The sequence below is a fragment of the Oncorhynchus mykiss genome, chromosome 2 (genome assembly GCF_057628025.1).
Source record: "Oncorhynchus mykiss isolate SJ-2025 chromosome 2, ASM5762802v1, whole genome shotgun sequence".
NCBI classification, from domain to species: domain Eukaryota; kingdom Metazoa; phylum Chordata; class Actinopteri; order Salmoniformes; family Salmonidae; genus Oncorhynchus; species Oncorhynchus mykiss.
The window spans coordinates 30,243,087-30,261,551 of NC_143023.1; the positions used below are offsets into that span (position 1 = coordinate 30,243,087).

Consider the following 18,465-nt stretch of genomic DNA (forward strand, 5'->3'; position numbering starts at 1 on the left):
CAATTGGCCCTGCGTCATCCGTGTTTGGCAGGTGTAGGCCTTCATTGAAAATACGAATTTGTTCTTAAATGATTTGCCTAGTTAAATAATAAATAAATAAAAATAGCAATAAGGCACCTCGGGGGATTGTGGTATATCGCCAAAGGGGGAGATCAAGCTGATCCTAACTGTTATAGGCCTATTTCTATTTTTCCCCGTTTATCAAAAGTGTTGGAAAACTTGTCAATAATCAATTGACTGGCTTTCTTGATGTCTATAGTATTCTCTCTGGTATGCAATCTGTTTTTTTTTTTGTCTCAGCCACTGCCTGTCACCAAGGGAGTACCCCAAGGCTCAACCCTTACTTATTGTTTAAACAGAAAACACAGGAGATTGGTGGCACCTCCTAGTGGTTAAAGCGTTGGACTAGTAACCGGAAGGTTGCAAGTTCAAATCCCCGAACTGACAAGGTACAAATCTTTCGTTCTGCCCCTGAACCGACAGTTAACCCACTGTTCCTAGGCCGTCACTGAAAATAAGAATTTGTTCTTAACTGACTTGTGTAGTTAAATAAAGGTAAAATACATTTGGGAGGAGGAGCTCGTGTTAATGGCTGGAAGCGGAATCAGTGGAATGGTATCAAATGCATCAAACACATAGTTTGATTCCATTCCAGACATTATTATGAGCCGTCCTCCCCTCAGCAGCCTCCACTGATATAACATTATCATAGTATTATAAAGAGAACATTGGTGAAAACTGTTAGTACAGAAATATCTGTACTATCCGACAGGATGCTCTCGATTGTGCAGTTGTGAGTGTTTTTGGTGACAAGCCAAATTTCTTCAGCCTCCTGAGGTTGAAAAGGCGCTGCTGCGCCTTCTTCACCACGCTGTGTGTCTGTGTGGGTGGACCATTTCAGTTTGTCCGTGATGTGTACGCCGAGGAACTTTCCACCTTCTCCACTACTGTCCCGTCGATATGGATAGGGGGCTTCTCCCTCTGCTGTTTCCTGAAGTCCACGATCATCTCCTTTGTTTTGTTGACATTGAGTGTGAGGTTATTTTCCTGACACCACACTCCGAGGGCCCTCACCTCCTCCCTGTAGGCCGTCTCGTCGCTGTTGGTAATCAAGCCTACCACTGTAGTGTCGTCTGCAAACTTGATGATTGAGTTGGAGGCGTGCATGGCCACGCAGTCATGGGTGAACAGGGAGTACAGGAGAGGGCTGAGAACGCACCCTTGTGGGGCCCCAGTGTTGAGGATCAGCGGGGTGGAGATGTTGTTTCCTACATTCACCACCTACGGGCCGGCCCTTTTGCAATGTAACGTTAGCTAATGCATTGGAGTCAGAAGGACAAAAATGAAAGCAACCTTTCCATTGGAAACAGGCTAAAAACAATCAAACATAGCCTCATATTTATCTCATTATAGCTAGCTAATACATCCGTGTGATATCCAAACAGCTAACTTTAGCTAGCTACTACTACTGGACAGTAGATGCTGTTAGCAACAACAACAAAAAACTGCATTCAACATTGCAAGGCGATGTAGCTAAGGTTATTTACTCACGTTTAGCGCAAGGGAATCGAAATCATCGTCAAGTATGTCCTCAAGAAGGGCATCTATCTATATCTTCGCTGTCCGTTTTTCTGGGTGTATCGTCAGTGGTGCTGACGGTGTGAAGCGAGGAACAGTTTTAGCAAGCTAACGTTACATAGCTAACTACGTGATTTAGCTAACATGCTTGATGAAATAACAATGCATTTTAGGAAGGCTGATACAATGTAAACGCCTGGGCATTACCAATCACAGGAGAAAAATATCACGTTGTCGGCAGGATTCGAACCTGCGCGGGAAGATCCCAATGGATTTCTAGTCCATCGCCTTAACCACTCGGCCACGACAACTGCTGATGCTATTGAAGACAGAAACCGGTAATAGCCAAAATAAAATTACAAATATATCAGACACTGACTGATATTATGTTTTAGCAAAACTCAAATTACGTTGGTAACCATTTTTTCCAGGCTGTATCATCACAACCGGCAGTGATTGATAGGCCCAGAGGGCAGCGCACAATTGGCCCTGCGTCATCCGTGTTTGGCAGGTGTAGGCCTTCATTGAAAATACGAATTTGTTCTTAACTGATTTGCCTAGTTAAATAATAAATAAATAAAAATAGCAATAAGGCACCTCGGGGGATTGTGGTATATCGCCAAAGGGGGAGATCAAGCTGATCCTAACTGTTATAGGCCTATTTCTATTTTTCCCCGTTTATCAAAAGTGTTGGAAAACTTGTCAATAATCAATTGACTGGCTTTCTTGATGTCTATAGTATTCTCTCTGGTATGCAATCTGTTTTTTTTTTGTCTCAGCCACTGCCTGTCACCAAGGGAGTACCCCAAGGCTCAACCCTTACTTAGTGTTTAAACAGAAAACACAGGAGATTGGTGGCACCTCCTAGTGGTTAAAGCGTTGGACTAGTAACCGGAAGGTTGCAAGTTCAAATCCCCGAACTGACAAGGTACAAATCTTTCGTTCTGCACCTGAACTGACAGTTAACCCACTGTTCCTAGGCCGTCACTGAAAATAAGAATTTGTTCTTAACTGACTTGCGTAGTTAAATAAAGGTAAAATACATTTGGGAGGAGGAGCTCGTGTTAATGGCTGGAAGCGGAATCAGTGGAATGGTATCAAATGCATCAAACACATAGTTTGATTCCATTCCAGACATTATTATGAGCCGTCCTCCCCTCAGCAGCCTCCACTGATATAACATTATCATAGTATTATAAAGAGAACATTGGTGAAAACTGTTAGTACAGAAATATCTGTACTATCCGACAGGATGCTCTCGATTGTGCAGTTGTAAAAGTTTGTGAGTGTTTTTGGTGACAAGCCAAATTTCTTCAGCCTCCTGAGGTTGAAAAGGCGCTGCTGCGCCTTCTTCACCACGCTGTGTGTCTGTGTGGGTGGACCATTTCAGTTTGTCCGTGATGTGTACGCCGAGGAACTTTCCACCTTCTCCACTACTGTCCCGTCGATATGGATAGGGGGCTTCTCCCTCTGCTGTTTCCTGAAGTCCACGATCATCTCCTTTGTTTTGTTGACATTGAGTGTGAGGTTATTTTCCTGACACCACACTCCGAGGGCCCTCACCTCCTCCCTGTAGGCCGTCTCGTCGCTGTTGGTAATAAAGCCTACCACTGTAGTGTCGTCTGCAAACTGGATGATTGAGTTGGAGGCGTGCATGGCCACGCAGTCATGGGTGAACAGGGAGTACAGGAGAGGGCTGAGAACGCACCCTTGTGGGGCCCCAGTGTTGAGGATCAGCGGGGTGGAGATGTTGTTTCCTACATTCACCACCTACGGGCCGGCCCTTTTGCAATGTAACGTTAGCTAATGCATTGGAGTCAGAAGGACAAAAATGAAACCAACCTTTCCATTGGAAACAGGCTAAAAACAATCAAACATAGCCTCATATTTATCTCATTATAGCTAGCTAATACATCCGTGTGATATCCAAACAGCTAACTTTAGCTAGCTACTACTACTGGACAGTAGATGCTGTTAGCAACAACAACAAAAAACTGCATTCAACATTGCAAGGCGATGTAGCTAAGGTTATTTACTCACGTTTAGCGCAAGGGAATCGAAATCATCGTCAAGTATGTCCTCAAGAAGGGCATCTATCTATATCTTCGCTGTCCGTTTTTCTGGGTGTATCGTCAGTGGTGCTGACGGTGTGAAGCGAGGAACAGTTTTAGCAAGCTAACGTTACATAGCTAACTACGTGATTTAGCTAACATGCTTGATGAAATAACAATGCATTTTAGGAAGGCTGATACAATGTAAACGCCTGGGCATTACCAATCACAGGAGAAAAATATCACGTTGTCGGCAGGATTCGAACCTGCGCGGGAAGATCCCAATGGATTTCTAGTCCATCGCCTTAACCACTCGGCCACGACAACTGCTGATGCTATTGAAGACAGAAACCGGTAATAGCCAACATAAAATTACAAATATATCAGACACTGACTGATATTATGTTTTAGCAAAACTCAAATTACGTTGGTAACCATTTTTTCCAGGCTGTATCATCACAACCGGCAGTGATTGATAGGCCCAGAGGGCAGCGCACAATTGGCCCTGCGTCATCCGTGTTTGGCAGGTGTAGGCCTTCATTGAAAATACGAATTTGTTCTTAACTGATTTGCCTAGTTAAATAATAAATAAATAAAAATAGCAATAAGGCACCTCGGGGGATTGTGGTATATCGCCAAAGGGGGAGATCAAGCTGATCCTAACTGTTATAGGCCTATTTCTATTTTTCCCCGTTTATCAAAAGTGTTGGAAAACTTGTCAATAATCAATTGACTGGCTTTCTTGATGTCTATAGTATTCTCTCTGGTATGCAATCTGTTTTTTTTGTCTCAGCCACTGCCTGTCACCGAGGGAGTACCCCAAGGCTCAATCCTTACTTATTGTTTAAACAGAAAACACAGGAGATTGGTGGCACCTCCTAGTGGTTAAAGTGTTGGACTAGTAACCGGAAGGTTGCAAGTTCAAATCCCCGAACTGACAAGGTACAAATCTTTCGTTCTGCCCCTGAACTGACAGTTAACCCACTGTTCCTAGGCCGTCACTGAAAATAAGAATTTGTTCTTAACTGACTTGCGTAGTTAAATAAAGGTAAAATACATTTGGGAGGAGGAGCTCGTGGTAATGGCTGGAAGCGGCATCAGTGGAATGGTATCAAATGCATCAAACACATAGTTTGATTCCATTCCAGACATTATTATGAGCCGTCCTCCCCTCAGCAGCCTCCACTGATATAACATTATCATAGTATTATAAAGAGAACATTGGTGAAAACTGTTAGTACAGAAATATCTGTACTATCCGACAGGATGCTCTCGATTGTGCAGTTGTAAAAGTTTGTGAGTGTTTTTGGTGACAAGCCAAATTTCTTCAGCCTCCTGAGGTTGAAAAGGCGCTGCTGCGCCTTCTTCACCACGCTGTGTGTCTGTGTGGGTGGACCATTTCAGTTTGTCCGTGATGTGTACGCCGAGGAACTTTCCACCTTCTCCACTACTGTCCCGTCGATATGGATAGGGGGCTTCTCCCTCTGCTGTTTCCTGAAGTCCACGATCATCTCCTTTGTTTTGTTGACATTGAGTGTGAGGTTATTTTCCTGACACCACACTCCGAGGGCCCTCACCTCCTCCCTGTAGGCCGTCTCGTCGCTGTTGGTAATAAAGCCTACCACTGTAGTGTCGTCTGCAAACTGGATGATTGAGTTGGAGGCGTGCATGGCCACGCAGTCATGGGTGAACAGGGAATACAGGAGAGGGCTGAGAACGCACCCTTGTGGGGCCCCAGTGTTGAGGATCAGCGGGGTGGAGATGTTGTTTCCTACATTCACCACCTACGGGCCGGCCCTTTTGCAATGTAACGTTAGCTAATGCATTGGAGTCAGAAGGACAAAAATGAAACCAACCTTTCCATTGGAAACAGGCTAAAAACAATCAAACATAGCCTCATATTTATCTCATTATAGCTAGCTAATACATCCGTGTGATATCCAAACAGCTAACTTTAGCTAGCTACTACTACTGGACAGTAGATGCTGTTAGCAACAACAACAAAAAACTGCATTCAACATTGCAAGGCGATGTAGCTAAGGTTATTTACTCACGTTTAGCGCAAGGGAATCGAAATCATCGTCAAGTATGTCCTCAAGAAGGGCATCTATCTATATCTTCGCTGTCCGTTTTTCTGGGTGTATCGTCAGTGGTGCTGACGGTGTGAAGCGAGGAACAGTTTTAGCAAGCTAACATTACATAGCTAACTACGTGATTTAGCTAACATGCTTGATGAAATAACAATGCATTTTAGGAAGGCTGATACAATGTAAACGCCTGGGCATTACCAATCACAGGTTGTGATCACCAATGTTATGTTTTAGCAAAACTCAAATTACGTTGGTAACCATTTTTTCCAGGCTGTATCATCACAACCGGCAGTGATTGATAGGCCCAGAGGGCAGCGCACAATTGGCCCTGCGTCATCCGTGTTTGGCAGGTGTAGGCCTTCATTGAAAATACGAATTTGTTCTTAACTGATTTGCCTAGTTAAATAATAAATAAATAAAAATAGCAATAAGGCACCTCGGGGGATTGTGGTATATCGCCAAAGGGGGAGATCAAGCTGATCCTAACTGTTATAGGCCTATTTCTATTTTTCCCCGTTTATCAAAAGTGTTGGAAAACTTGTCAATAATCAATTGACTGGCTTTCTTGATGTCTATAGTATTCTCTCTGGTATGCAATCTGTTTTTTTTTGTCTCAGCCACTGCCTGTCACCGAGGGAGTACCCCAAGGCTCAATCCTTACTTATTGTTTAAACAGAAAACACAGGAGATTGGTGGCACCTCCTAGTGGTTAAAGTGTTGGACTAGTAACCGGAAGGTTGCAAGTTCAAATCCCCGAGCTGACAAGGTACAAATCTGTCGTTCTGCCCCTGAACTGACAGTTAACCCACTGTTCCTAGGCCGTCACTGAAAATAAGAATTTGTTCTTAACTGACTTGCGTAGTTAAATAAAGGTAAAATACATTTGGGAGGAGGAGCTCGTGGTAATGGCTGGAAGCGGAATCAGTGGAATGGTATCAAATGCATCAAACACATAGTTTGATTCCATTCCAGACATTATTATGAGCCGTCCTCCCCTCAGCAGCCTCCACTGATATAACATTATCATAGTATTATAAAGAGAACATTGGTGAAAACTGTTAGTACAGAAATATCTGTACTATCCGACAGGATGCTCTCGATTGTGCAGTTGTAAAAGTTTGTGAGTGTTTTTGGTGACAAGCCAAATTTCTTCAGCCTCCTGAGGTTGAAAAGGCGCTGCTGCGCCTTCTTCACCACGCTGTGTGTCTGTGTGGGTGGACCATTTCAGTTTGTCCGTGATGTGTACGCCGAGGAACTTTCCACCTTCTCCACTACTGTCCCGTCGATATGGATAGGGGGCTTCTCCCTCTGCTGTTTCCTGAAGTCCACGATCATCTCCTTTGTTTTGTTGACATTGAGTGTGAGGTTATTTTCCTGACACCACACTCCGAGGGCCCTCACCTCCTCCCTGTAGGCCGTCTCGTCGCTGTTGGTAATCAAGCCTACCACTGTAGTGTCGTCTGCAAACTTGATGATTGAGTTGGAGGCGTGCATGGCCACGCAGTCATGGGTGAACAGGGAGTACAGGAGAGGGCTGAGAACGCACCCTTGTGGGGCCCCAGTGTTGAGGATCAGCGGGGTGGAGATGTTGTTTCCTACATTCACCACCTACGGGCCGGCCCTTTTGCAATGTAACGTTAGCTAATGCATTGGAGTCAGAAGGACAAAAATGAAAGCAACCTTTCCATTGGAAACAGGCTAAAAACAATCAAACATAGCCTCATATTTATCTCATTATAGCTAGCTAATACATCCGTGTGATATCCAAACAGCTAACTTTAGCTAGCTACTACTACTGGACAGTAGATGCTGTTAGCAACAACAACAAAAAACTGCATTCAACATTGCAAGGCGATGTAGCTAAGGTTATTTACTCACGTTTAGCGCAAGGGAATCGAAATCATCGTCAAGTATGTCCTCAAGAAGGGCATCTATCTATATCTTCGCTGTCCGTTTTTCTGGGTGTATCGTCAGTGGTGCTGACGGTGTGAAGCGAGGAACAGTTTTAGCAAGCTAATGTTACATAGCTAACTACGTGATTTAGCTAACATGCTTGATGAAATAACAATGCATTTTAGGAAGGCTGATACAATGTAAACGCCTGGGCATTACCAATCACAGGAGAAAAATATCACGTTGTCGGCAGGATTCGAACCTGTGCGAGAAGATCCCAATGGATTTCTAGTCCATCGCCTTAACCACTCGGCCACGACAACTGCTGAAGCTATTGAAGACAGAAACCGGTAATAGCCAACATAAAATTACAAATATATCAGACACTGACTGATATTATGTTTTAGCAAAACTCAAATTACGTTGGTAACCATTTTTTCCAGGCTGTATCATCACAACCGGCAGTGATTGATAGGCCCAGAGGGCAGCGCACAATTGGCCCTGCGTCATCCGTGTTTGGCAGGTGTAGGCCTTCATTGAAAATACGAATTTGTTCTTAACTGATTTGCCTAGTTAAATAATAAATAAATAAAAATAGCAATAAGGCACCTCGGGGGATTGTGGTATATCGCCAAAGGGGGAGATCAAGCTGATCCTAACTGTTATAGGCCTATTTCTATTTTTCCCCGTTTATCAAAAGTGTTGGAAAACTTGTCAATAATCAATTGACTGGCTTTCTTGATGTCTATAGTATTCTCTCTGGTATGCAATCTGTTTTTTTTTTGTCTCAGCCACTGCCTGTCACCAAGGGAGTACCCCAAGGCTCAACCCTTACTTATTGTTTAAACAGAAAACACAGGAGATTGGTGGCACCTCCTAGTGGTTAAAGCGTTGGACTAATAACCGGAAGGTTGCAAGTTCAAATCCCCGAACTGACAAGGTACAAATCTTTCGTTCTGCCCCTGAACTGACAGTTAACCCACTGTTCCTAGGCTGTCACTGAAAATAAGAATTTGTTCTTAACTGACTTGCGTAGTTAAATAAAGGTAAAATACATTTGGGAGGAGGAGCTCGTGGTAATGGCTGGAAGCGGAATCAGTGGAATGGTATCAAATGCATCAAACACATAGTTTGATTCCATTCCAGACATTATTATGAGCCGTCCTCCCCTCAGCAGCCTCCACTGATATAACATTATCATAGTATTATAAAGAGAACATTGGTGAAAACTGTTAGTACAGAAATATCTGTACTATCCGACAGGATGCTCTCGATTGTGCAGTTGTAAAAGTTTGTGAGTGTTTTTGGTGACAAGCCAAATTTCTTCAGCCTCCTGAGGTTGAAAAGGCGCTGCTGCGCCTTCTTCACCACGCTGTGTGTCTGTGTGGGTGGACCATTTCAGTTTGTCCGTGATGTGTACGCCGAGGAACTTTCCACCTTCTCCACTACTGTCCCGTCGATATGGATAGGGGGCTTCTCCCTCTGCTGTTTCCTGAAGTCCACGATCATCTCCTTTGTTTTGTTGACATTGAGTGTGAGGTTATTTTCCTGACACCACACTCCGAGGGCCCTCACCTCCTCCCTGTAGGCCGTCTCGTCGCTGTTGGTAATCAAGCCTACCACTGTAGTGTCGTCTGCAAACTTGATGATTGAGTTGGAGGCGTGCATGGCCACGCAGTCATGGGTGAACAGAGAGTACAGGAGAGGGCTGAGAACGCACCCTTGTGGGGCCCCAGTGTTGAGGATCAGCGGGGTGGAGATGTTGTTTCCTACATTCACCACCTACGGGCCGGCCCTTTTGCAATGTAACGTTAGCTAATGCATTGGAGTCAGAAGGACAAAAATGAAAGCAACCTTTCCATTGGAAACAGGCTAAAAACAATCAAACATAGCCTCATATTTATCTCATTATAGCTAGCTAATACATCCGTGTGATATCCAAACAGCTAACTTTAGCTAGCTACTACTACTGGACAGTAGATGCTGTTAGCAACAACAACAAAAAACTGCATTCAACATTGCAAGGCGATGTAGCTAAGGTTATTTACTCACGTTTAGCGCAAGGGAATCGAAATCATTGTCAAGTATGTCCTCAAGAAGGGCATCTATCTATATCTTCGCTGTCCGTTTTTCTGGGTGTATCGTCAGTGGTGCTGACGGTGTGAAGCGAGGAACAGTTTTAGCAAGCTAACGTTACATAGCTAACTACGTGATTTAGCTAACATGCTTGATGAAATAACAATGCATTTTAGGAAGGCTGATACAATGTAAACGCCTGGGCATTACCAATCACAGGAGAAAAATATCACGTTGTCGGCAGGATTCGAACCTGCGCGGGAAGATCCCAATGGATTTCTAGTCCATCGCCTTAACCACTCGGCCACGACAACTGCTGATGCTATTGAAGACAGAAACCGGTAATAGCCAACATAAAATTACAAATATATCAGACACTGACTGATATTATGTTTTAGCAAAACTCAAATTACGTTGGTAACCATTTTTTCCAGGCTGTATCATCACAACCGGCAGTGATTGATAGGCCCAGAGGGCAGCGCACAATTGGCCCTGCGTCATCCGTGTTTGGCAGGTGTAGGCCTTCATTGAAAATACGAATTTGTTCTTAACTGATTTGCCTAGTTAAATAATAAATAAATAAAAATAGCAATAAGGCACCTCGGGGGATTGTGGTATATCGCCAAAGGGGGAGATCAAGCTGATCCTAACTGTTATAGGCCTATTTCTATTTTTCCCCGTTTATCAAAAGTGTTGGAAAACTTGTCAATAATCAATTGACTGGCTTTCTTGATGTCTATAGTATTCTCTCTGGTATGCAATCTGTTTGTTTTTTGTCTCAGCCACTGCCTGTCACCAAGGGAGTACCCCAAGGCTCAACCCTTACTTATTGTTTAAACAGAAAACACAGGAGATTGGTGGCACCTCCTAGTGGTTAAAATGTTGGACTAGTAACCGGAAGGTTGCAAGTTCAAATCCCTGAGCTGACAAGGTACAAATCTTTCGTTCTGCCCCTGAACTGACAGTTAACCCACTGTTCCTAGGCCGTCACTGAAAATAAGAATTTGTTCTTAACTGACTTGCGTAGTTAAATAAAGGTAAAATACATTTGGGAGGAGGAGCTCGTGGTAATGGCTGGAAGCGGAATCAGTGGAATGGTATCAAATGCATCAAACACATAGTTTGATTCCATTCCAGACATTATTATGAGCCGTCCTCCCCTCAGCAGCCTCCACTGATATAACATTATCATAGTATTATAAAGAGAACATTGGTGAAAACTGTTAGTATAGAAATATCTGTACTATCCGACAGGATGCTCTCGATTGTGCAGTTGTAAAAGTTTGTGAGTGTTTTTGGTGACAAGCCAAATTTCTTCAGCCTCCTGAGGTTGAAAAGGCGCTGCTGCGCCTTCTTCACCACGCTGTGTGTCTGTGTGGGTGGACCATTTCAGTTTGTCCGTGATGTGTACGCCGAGGAACTTTCCACCTTCTCCACTACTGTCCCGTCGATATGGATAGGGGGCTTCTCCCTCTGCTGTTTCCTGAAGTCCACGATCATCTCCTTTGTTTTGTTGACATTGAGTGTGAGGTTATTTTCCTGACACCACACTCCGAGGGCCCTCACCTCCTCCCTGTAGGCCGTCTCGTCGCTGTTGGTAATCAAGCCTACCACTGTAGTGTCGTCTGCAAACTTGATGATTGAGTTGGAGGCGTGCATGGCCACGCAGTCATGGGTGAACAGGGAGTACAGGAGAGGGCTGAGAACGCACCCTTGTGGGGCCCCAGTGTTGAGGATCAGCGGGGTGGAGATGTTGTTTCCTACATTCACCACCTACGGGCCGGCCCTTTTGCAATGTAACGTTAGCTAATGCATTGGAGTCAGAAGGACAAAAATGAAAGCAACCTTTCCATTGGAAACAGGCTAAAAACAATCAAACATAGCCTCATATTTATCTCATTATAGCTAGCTAATACATCCGTGTGATATCCAAACAGCTAACTTTAGCTAGCTACTACTACTGGACAGTAGATGCTGTTAGCAACAACAACAAAAAACTGCATTCAGCATTGCAAGGCGATGTAGCTAAGGTTATTTACTCACGTTTAGCGCAAGGGAATCGAAATCATCGTCAAGTATGTCCTCAAGAAGGGCATCTATCTATATCTTCGCTGTCCGTTTTTCTGGGTGTATCGTCAGTGGTGCTGACGGTGTGAAGCGAGGAACAGTTTTAGCAAGCTAACGTTACATAACTAACGACGTGATTTAGCTAACATGCTTGATGAAATAACAATGCATTTTAGGAAGGCTGATACAATGTAAACGCCTGGGCATTACCAATCACAGGAGAAAAATATCACGTTGTCGGCAGGAGTCGAACCTGCGCGGGAAGATCCCAATGGATTTCTAGTCCATCGCCTTAACCACTCGGCCACGACAACTGCTGATGCTACTGAAGACAGAAACCGGTAATAGCCAACATAAAATTACAAATATATCAGACACTGACTGATATTATGTTTTAGCAAAACTCAAATTACGTTGGTAACCATTTTTTCCAGGCTGTATCATCACAACCGGCAGTGATTGATAGGCCCAGAGGGCAGCGCACAATTGGCCCTGCGTCATCCGTGTTTGGCAGGTGTAGGCCTTCATTGAAAATACGAATTTGTTCTTAACTGATTTGCCTAGTTAAATAATAAATAAATAAAAATAGCAATAAGGCACCTCGGGGGATTGTGGTATATCGCCAAAGGGGGAGATCAAGCTGATCCTAACTGTTATAGGCCTATTTCTATTTTTCCCCGTTTATCAAAAGTGTTGGAAAACTTGTCAATAATCAATTGACTGGCTTTCTTGATGTCTATAGTATTCTCTCTGGTATGCAATCTGTTTGTTTTTTGTCTCAGCCACTGCCTGTCACCAAGGGAGTACCCCAAGGCTCAACCCTTACTTATTGTTTAAACAGAAAACACAGGAGATTGGTGGCACCTCCTAGTGGTTAAAGCGTTGGACTAGTAACCGGAAGGTTGCAAGTTCAAATCCCCGAACTGACAAGGTACAAATCTTTCGTTCTGCCCCTGAACTGACAGTTAACCCACTGTTCCTAGGCCGTCACTGAAAATAAGAATTTGTTCTTAACTGACTTGCGTAGTTAAATAAAGGTAAAATACATTTGGGAGGAGGAGCTCGTGGTAATGGCTGGAAGCGGAATCAGTGGAATGGTATCAAATGCATCAAACACATAGTTTGATTCCATTCCAGACATTATTATGAGCCGTCCTCACCTCAGCAGCCTCCACTGATATAACATTATCATAGTATTATAAAGAGAACATTGGTGAAAACTGTTAGTACAGAAATATCTGTACTATCCGACAGGATGCTCTCGATTGTGCAGTTGTAAAAGTTTTTGGTGACAAGCCAAATTTCTTCAGCCTCCTGAGGTTGAAAAGGCGCTGCTGCGCCTTCTTCACCACGCTGTGTGTCTGTGTGGGTGGACCATTTCAGTTTGTCCGTGATGTGTACGCCGAGGAACTTTCCACCTTCTCCACTACTGTCCCGTCGATATGGATAGGGGGCTTCTCCCTCTGCTGTTTCCTGAAGTCCACGATCATCTCCTTTGTTTTGTTGACATTGAGTGTGAGGTTATTTTCCTGACACCACACTCCGAGGGCCCTCACCTCCTCCCTGTAGGCCGTCTCGTCGCTGTTGGTAATCAAGCCTACCACTGTAGTGTCGTCTGCAAACTTGATGATTGAGTTGGAGGCGTGCATGGCCACGCAGTCATGGGTGAACAGGGAGTACAGGAGAGGGCTGAGAACGCACCCTTGTGGGGCCCCAGTGTTGAGGATCAGCGGGGTGGAGATGTTGTTTCCTACATTCACCACCTACGGGCCGGCCCTTTTGCAATGTAACGTTAGCTAATGCATTGGAGTCAGAAGGACAAAAATGAAAGCAACCTTTCCATTGGAAACAGGCTAAAACCAATCAAACATAGCCTCATATTTATCTCATTATAGCTAGCTAATACATCCGTGTGATATCCAAACAGCTAACTTTAGCTAGCTACTACTACTGGACAGTAGATGCTGTTAGCAACAACAACAAAAAACTGCATTCAGCATTGCAAGGCGATGTAGCTAAGGTTATTTACTCACGTTTAGCGCAAGGGAATCGAAATCATCGTCAAGTATGTCCTCAAGAAGGGCATCTATCTATATCTTCGCTGTCCGTTTTTCTGGGTGTATCGTCAGTGGTGCTGACGGTGTGAAGCGAGGAACAGTTTTAGCAAGCTAACGTTACATAACTAACGACGTGATTTAGCTAACATGCTTGATGAAATAACAATGCATTTTAGGAAGGCTGATACAATGTAAACGCCTGGGCATTACCAATCACAGGAGAAAAATATCACGTTGTCGGCAGGAGTCGAACCTGCGCGGGAAGATCCCAATGGATTTCTAGTCCATCGCCTTAACCACTCGGCCACGACAACTGCTGATGCTATTGAAGACAGAAACCGGTAATAGCCAACATAAAATTACAAATATATCAGACACTGACTGATATTATGTTTTAGCAAAACTCAAATTACGTTGGTAACCATTTTTTCCAGGCTGTATCATCACAACCGGCAGTGATTGATAGGCCCAGAGGGCAGCGCACAATTGGCCCTGCGTCATCCGTGTTTGGCAGGTGTAGGCCTTCATTGAAAATACGAATTTGTTCTTAACTGATTTGCCTAGTTAAATAATAAATAAATAAAAATAGCAATAAGGCACCTCGGGGGATTGTGGTATATCGCCAAAGGGAGAGATCAAGCTGATCCTAACTGTTATAGGCCTATTTCTATTTTTCCCCGTTTATCAAAAGTGTTGGAAAACTTGTCAATAATCAATTGACTGGCTTTCTTGATGTCTATAGTATTCTCTCTGGTATGCAATCTGTTTGTTTTTTGTCTCAGCCACTGCCTGTCACCAAGGGAGTACCCCAAGGCTCAACCCTTACTTATTGTTTAAACAGAAAACACAGGAGATTGGTGGCACCTCCTAGTGGTTAAAGCGTTGGACTAGTAACCGGAAGGTTGCAAGTTCAAATCCCCGAACTGACAAGGTACAAATCTTTCATTCTGCCCCTGAACTGACAGTTAACCCACTGTTCCTAGGCCGTCACTGAAAATAAGAATTTGTTCTTAACTGACTTGCGTAGTTAAATAAAGGTAAAATACATTTGGGAGGAGGAGCTCGTGGTAATGGCTGGAAGCGGAATCAGTGGAATGGTATCAAATGCATCAAACACATAGTTTGATTCCATTCCAGACATTATTATGAGCCGTCCTCCCCTCAGCAGCCTCCACTGATATAACATTATCATAGTATTATAAAGAGAACATTGGTGAAAACTGTTAGTACAGAAATATCTGTACTATCCGACAGGATGCTCTCGATTGTGCAGTTGTAAAAGTTTGTGAGTGTTTTTGGTGACAAGCCAAATTTCTTCAGCCTCCTGAGGTTGAAAAGGCGCTGCTGCGCCTTCTTCACCACGCTGTGTGTCTGTGTGGGTGGACCATTTCAGTTTGTCCGTGATGTGTACGCCGAGGAACTTTCCACCTTCTCCACTACTGTCCCGTCGATATGGATAGGGGGCTTCTCCCTCTGCTGTTTCCTGAAGTCCACGATCATCTCCTTTGTTTTGTTGACATTGAGTGTGAGGTTATTTTCCTGACACCACACTCCGAGGGCCCTCACCTCCTCCCTGTAGGCCGTCTCGTCGCTGTTGGTAATCAAGCCTACCACTGTAGTGTCGTCTGCAAACTTGATGATTGAGTTGGAGGCGTGCATGGCCACGCAGTCATGGGTGAACAGGGAGTACAGGAGAGGGCTGAGAACGCACCCTTGTGGGGCCCCAGTGTTGAGGATCAGCGGGGTGGAGATGTTGTTTCCTACATTCACCACCTACGGGCCGGCCCTTTTGCAATGTAACGTTAGCTAATGCATTGGAGTCAGAAGGACAAAAATGAAAGCAACCTTTCCATTGGAAACAGGCTAAAAACAATCAAACATAGCCTCATATTTATCTCATTATAGCTAGCTAATACATCCGTGTGATATCCAAACAGCTAACTTTAGCTAGCTACTACTACTGGACAGTAGATGCTGTTAGCAACAACAACAAAAAACTGCATTCAACATTGCAAGGCGATGTAGCTAAGGTTATTTACTCACGTTTAGCGCAAGGGAATCGAAATCATCGTCAAGTATGTCCTCAAGAAGGGCATCTATCTATATCTTCGCTGTCCGTTTTTCTGGGTGTATCGTCAGTGGTGCTGACGGTGTGAAGCGAGGAACAGTTTTAGCAAGCTAACGTTACATAGCTAACTACGTGATTTAGCTAACATGCTTGATGAAATAACAATGCATTTTAGGAAGGCTGATACAATGTAAACGCCTGGGCATTACCAATCACAGGAGAAAAATATCACGTTGTCGGCAGGATTCGAACCTGCGCGGGAAGATCCCAATGGATTTCTAGTCCATCGCCTTAACCACTCGGCCACGACAACTGCTGATGCTATTGAAGACAGAAACCGGTAATAGCCAACATAAAATTACAAATATATCAGACACTGACTGATATTATGTTTTAGCAAAACTCAAATTACGTTGGTAACCATTTTTTCCAGGCTGTATCATCACAACCGGCAGTGATTGATAGGCCCAGAGGGCAGCGCACAATTGGCCCTGCGTCATCCGTGTTTGGCAGGTGTAGGCCTTCATTGAAAATACGAATTTGTTCTTAACTGATTTGCCTAGTTAAATAATAAATAAATAAAAATAGCAATAAGGCACCTCGGGGGATTGTGGTATATCGCCAAAGGGGGAGATCAAGCTGATCCTAACTGTTATAGGCCTATTTCTATTTTTCCCCGTTTATCAAAAGTGTTGGAAAACTTGTCAATAATCAATTGACTGGCTTTCTTGATGTCTATAGTATTCTCTCTGGTATGCAATCTGTTTTTTTTTTGTCTCAGCCACTGCCTGTCACCAAGGGAGTACCCCAAGGCTCAACCCTTACTTATTGTTTAAACAGAAAACACAGGAGATTGGTGGCACCTCCTAGTGGTTAAAGCGTTGGACTAGTAACCGGAAGGTTGCAAGTTCAAATCCCCGAACTGACAAGGTACAAATCTTTCGTTCTGCCCCTGAACTGACAGTTAACCCACTGTTCCTAGGCCGTCACTGAAAATAAGAATTTGTTCTTAACTGACTTGCGTAGTTAAATAAAGGTAAAATACATTTGGGAGGAGGAGCTCGTGGTAATGGCTGGAAGCGGAATCAGTGGAATGGTATCAAATGCATCAAACACATAGTTTGATTCCATTCCAGACATTATTATGAGCCGTCCTCCCCTCAGCAGCCTCCACTGATATAACATTATCATAGTATTATAAAGAGAACATTGGTGAAAACTGTTAGTACAGAAATATCTGTACTATCCGACAGGATGCTCTCGATTGTGCAGTTGTAAAAGTTTGTGAGTGTTTTTGGTGACAAGCCAAATTTCTTCAGCCTCCTGAGGTTGAAAAGGCGCTGCTGCGCCTTCTTCACCACGCTGTGTGTCTGTGTGGGTGGACCATTTCAGTTTGTCCGTGATGTGTACGCCGAGGAACTTTCCACCTTCTCCACTACTGTCCCGTCGATATGGATAGGGGGCTTCTCCCTCTGCTGTTTCCTGAAGTCCACGATCATCTCCTTTGTTTTGTTGACATTGAGTGTGAGGTTATTTTCCTGACACCACACTCCGAGGGCCCTCACCTCCTCCCTGTAGGCCGTCTCGTCGCTGTTGGTAATCAAGCCTACCACTGTAGTGTCGTCTGCAAACTTGATGATTGAGTTGGAGGCGTGCATGGCCACGCAGTCATGGGTGAACAGGGAGTACAGGAGAGGGCTGAGAACGCACCCTTGTGGGGCCCCAGTGTTGAGGATCAGCGGGGTGGAGATGTTGTTTCCTACATTCACCACCTACGGGCCGGCCCTTTTGCAATGTAACGTTAGCTAATGCATTGGAGTCAGAAGGACAAAAATGAAAGCAACCTTTCCATTGGAAACAGGCTAAAAACAATCAAACATAGCCTCATATTTATCTCATTATAGCTAGCTAATACATCCGTGTGATATCCAAACAGCTAACTTTAGCTAGCTACTACTACTGGACAGTAGATGCTGTTAGCAACAACAACAAAAAACTGCATTCAACATTGCAAGGCGATGTAGCTAAGGTTATTTACTCACGTTTAGCGCAAGGGAATCGAAATCATCGTCAAGTATGTCCTCAAGAAGGGCATCTATCTATATCTTCGCTGTCCGTTTTTCTGGGTGTATCGTCAGTGGTGCTGACGGTGTGAAGCGAGGAACAGTTTTAGCAAGCTAACGTTACATAGCTAACTACGTGATTTAGCTAACATGCTTGATGAAATAACAATGCATTTTAGGAAGGCTGATACAATGTAAACGCCTGGGCATTACCAATCACAGGAGAAAAATATCACGTTGTCGGCAGGATTCGAACCTGCGCGGGAAGATCCCAATGGATTTCTAGTCCATCGCCTTAACCACTCGGCCACGACAACTGCTGATGCTATTGAAGACAGAAACCGGTAATAGCCAACATAAAATTACAAATATATCAGACACTGACTGATATTATGTTTTAGCAAAACTCAAATTACGTTGGTAACCATTTTTTCCAGGCTGTATCATCACAACCGGCAGTGATTGATAGGCCCAGAGGGCAGCGCACAATTGGCCCTGCGTCATCCGTGTTTGGCAGGTGTA

The 18,465-nt window shown here is 44.1% G+C and overlaps 7 non-coding genes across 7 annotated transcripts; all 7 read right to left on the minus strand.

Annotated features, from left to right (window-relative positions):
* Positions 1 to 1,807: 1,807 nt before the first annotated feature.
* trnas-aga (transfer RNA serine (anticodon AGA)) lies at positions 1,808 to 1,889 on the minus strand. The gene has a single exon. It is a non-coding gene; the product is annotated as a tRNA-Ser (tRNA).
* Positions 1,890 to 3,874: 1,985 nt separating this feature from the next.
* Positions 3,875 to 3,956, minus strand: trnas-aga (transfer RNA serine (anticodon AGA)). Its single transcript has one exon. It is a non-coding gene; the product is annotated as a tRNA-Ser (tRNA).
* A 5,964-nt stretch (positions 3,957 to 9,920) lies between these two features.
* Positions 9,921 to 10,002, minus strand: trnas-aga (transfer RNA serine (anticodon AGA)). The gene has a single exon. It is a non-coding gene; the product is annotated as a tRNA-Ser (tRNA).
* Positions 10,003 to 11,987: 1,985 nt separating this feature from the next.
* Positions 11,988 to 12,069, minus strand: trnas-aga (transfer RNA serine (anticodon AGA)). The gene has a single exon. It is a non-coding gene; the product is annotated as a tRNA-Ser (tRNA).
* Positions 12,070 to 14,044: 1,975 nt separating this feature from the next.
* Positions 14,045 to 14,126, minus strand: trnas-aga (transfer RNA serine (anticodon AGA)). The gene has a single exon. It is a non-coding gene; the product is annotated as a tRNA-Ser (tRNA).
* A 1,985-nt stretch (positions 14,127 to 16,111) lies between these two features.
* On the minus strand, positions 16,112 to 16,193 carry trnas-aga (transfer RNA serine (anticodon AGA)). The gene has a single exon. It is a non-coding gene; the product is annotated as a tRNA-Ser (tRNA).
* A 1,985-nt stretch (positions 16,194 to 18,178) lies between these two features.
* On the minus strand, positions 18,179 to 18,260 carry trnas-aga (transfer RNA serine (anticodon AGA)). Its single transcript has one exon. It is a non-coding gene; the product is annotated as a tRNA-Ser (tRNA).
* Positions 18,261 to 18,465: the final 205 nt, after the last annotated feature.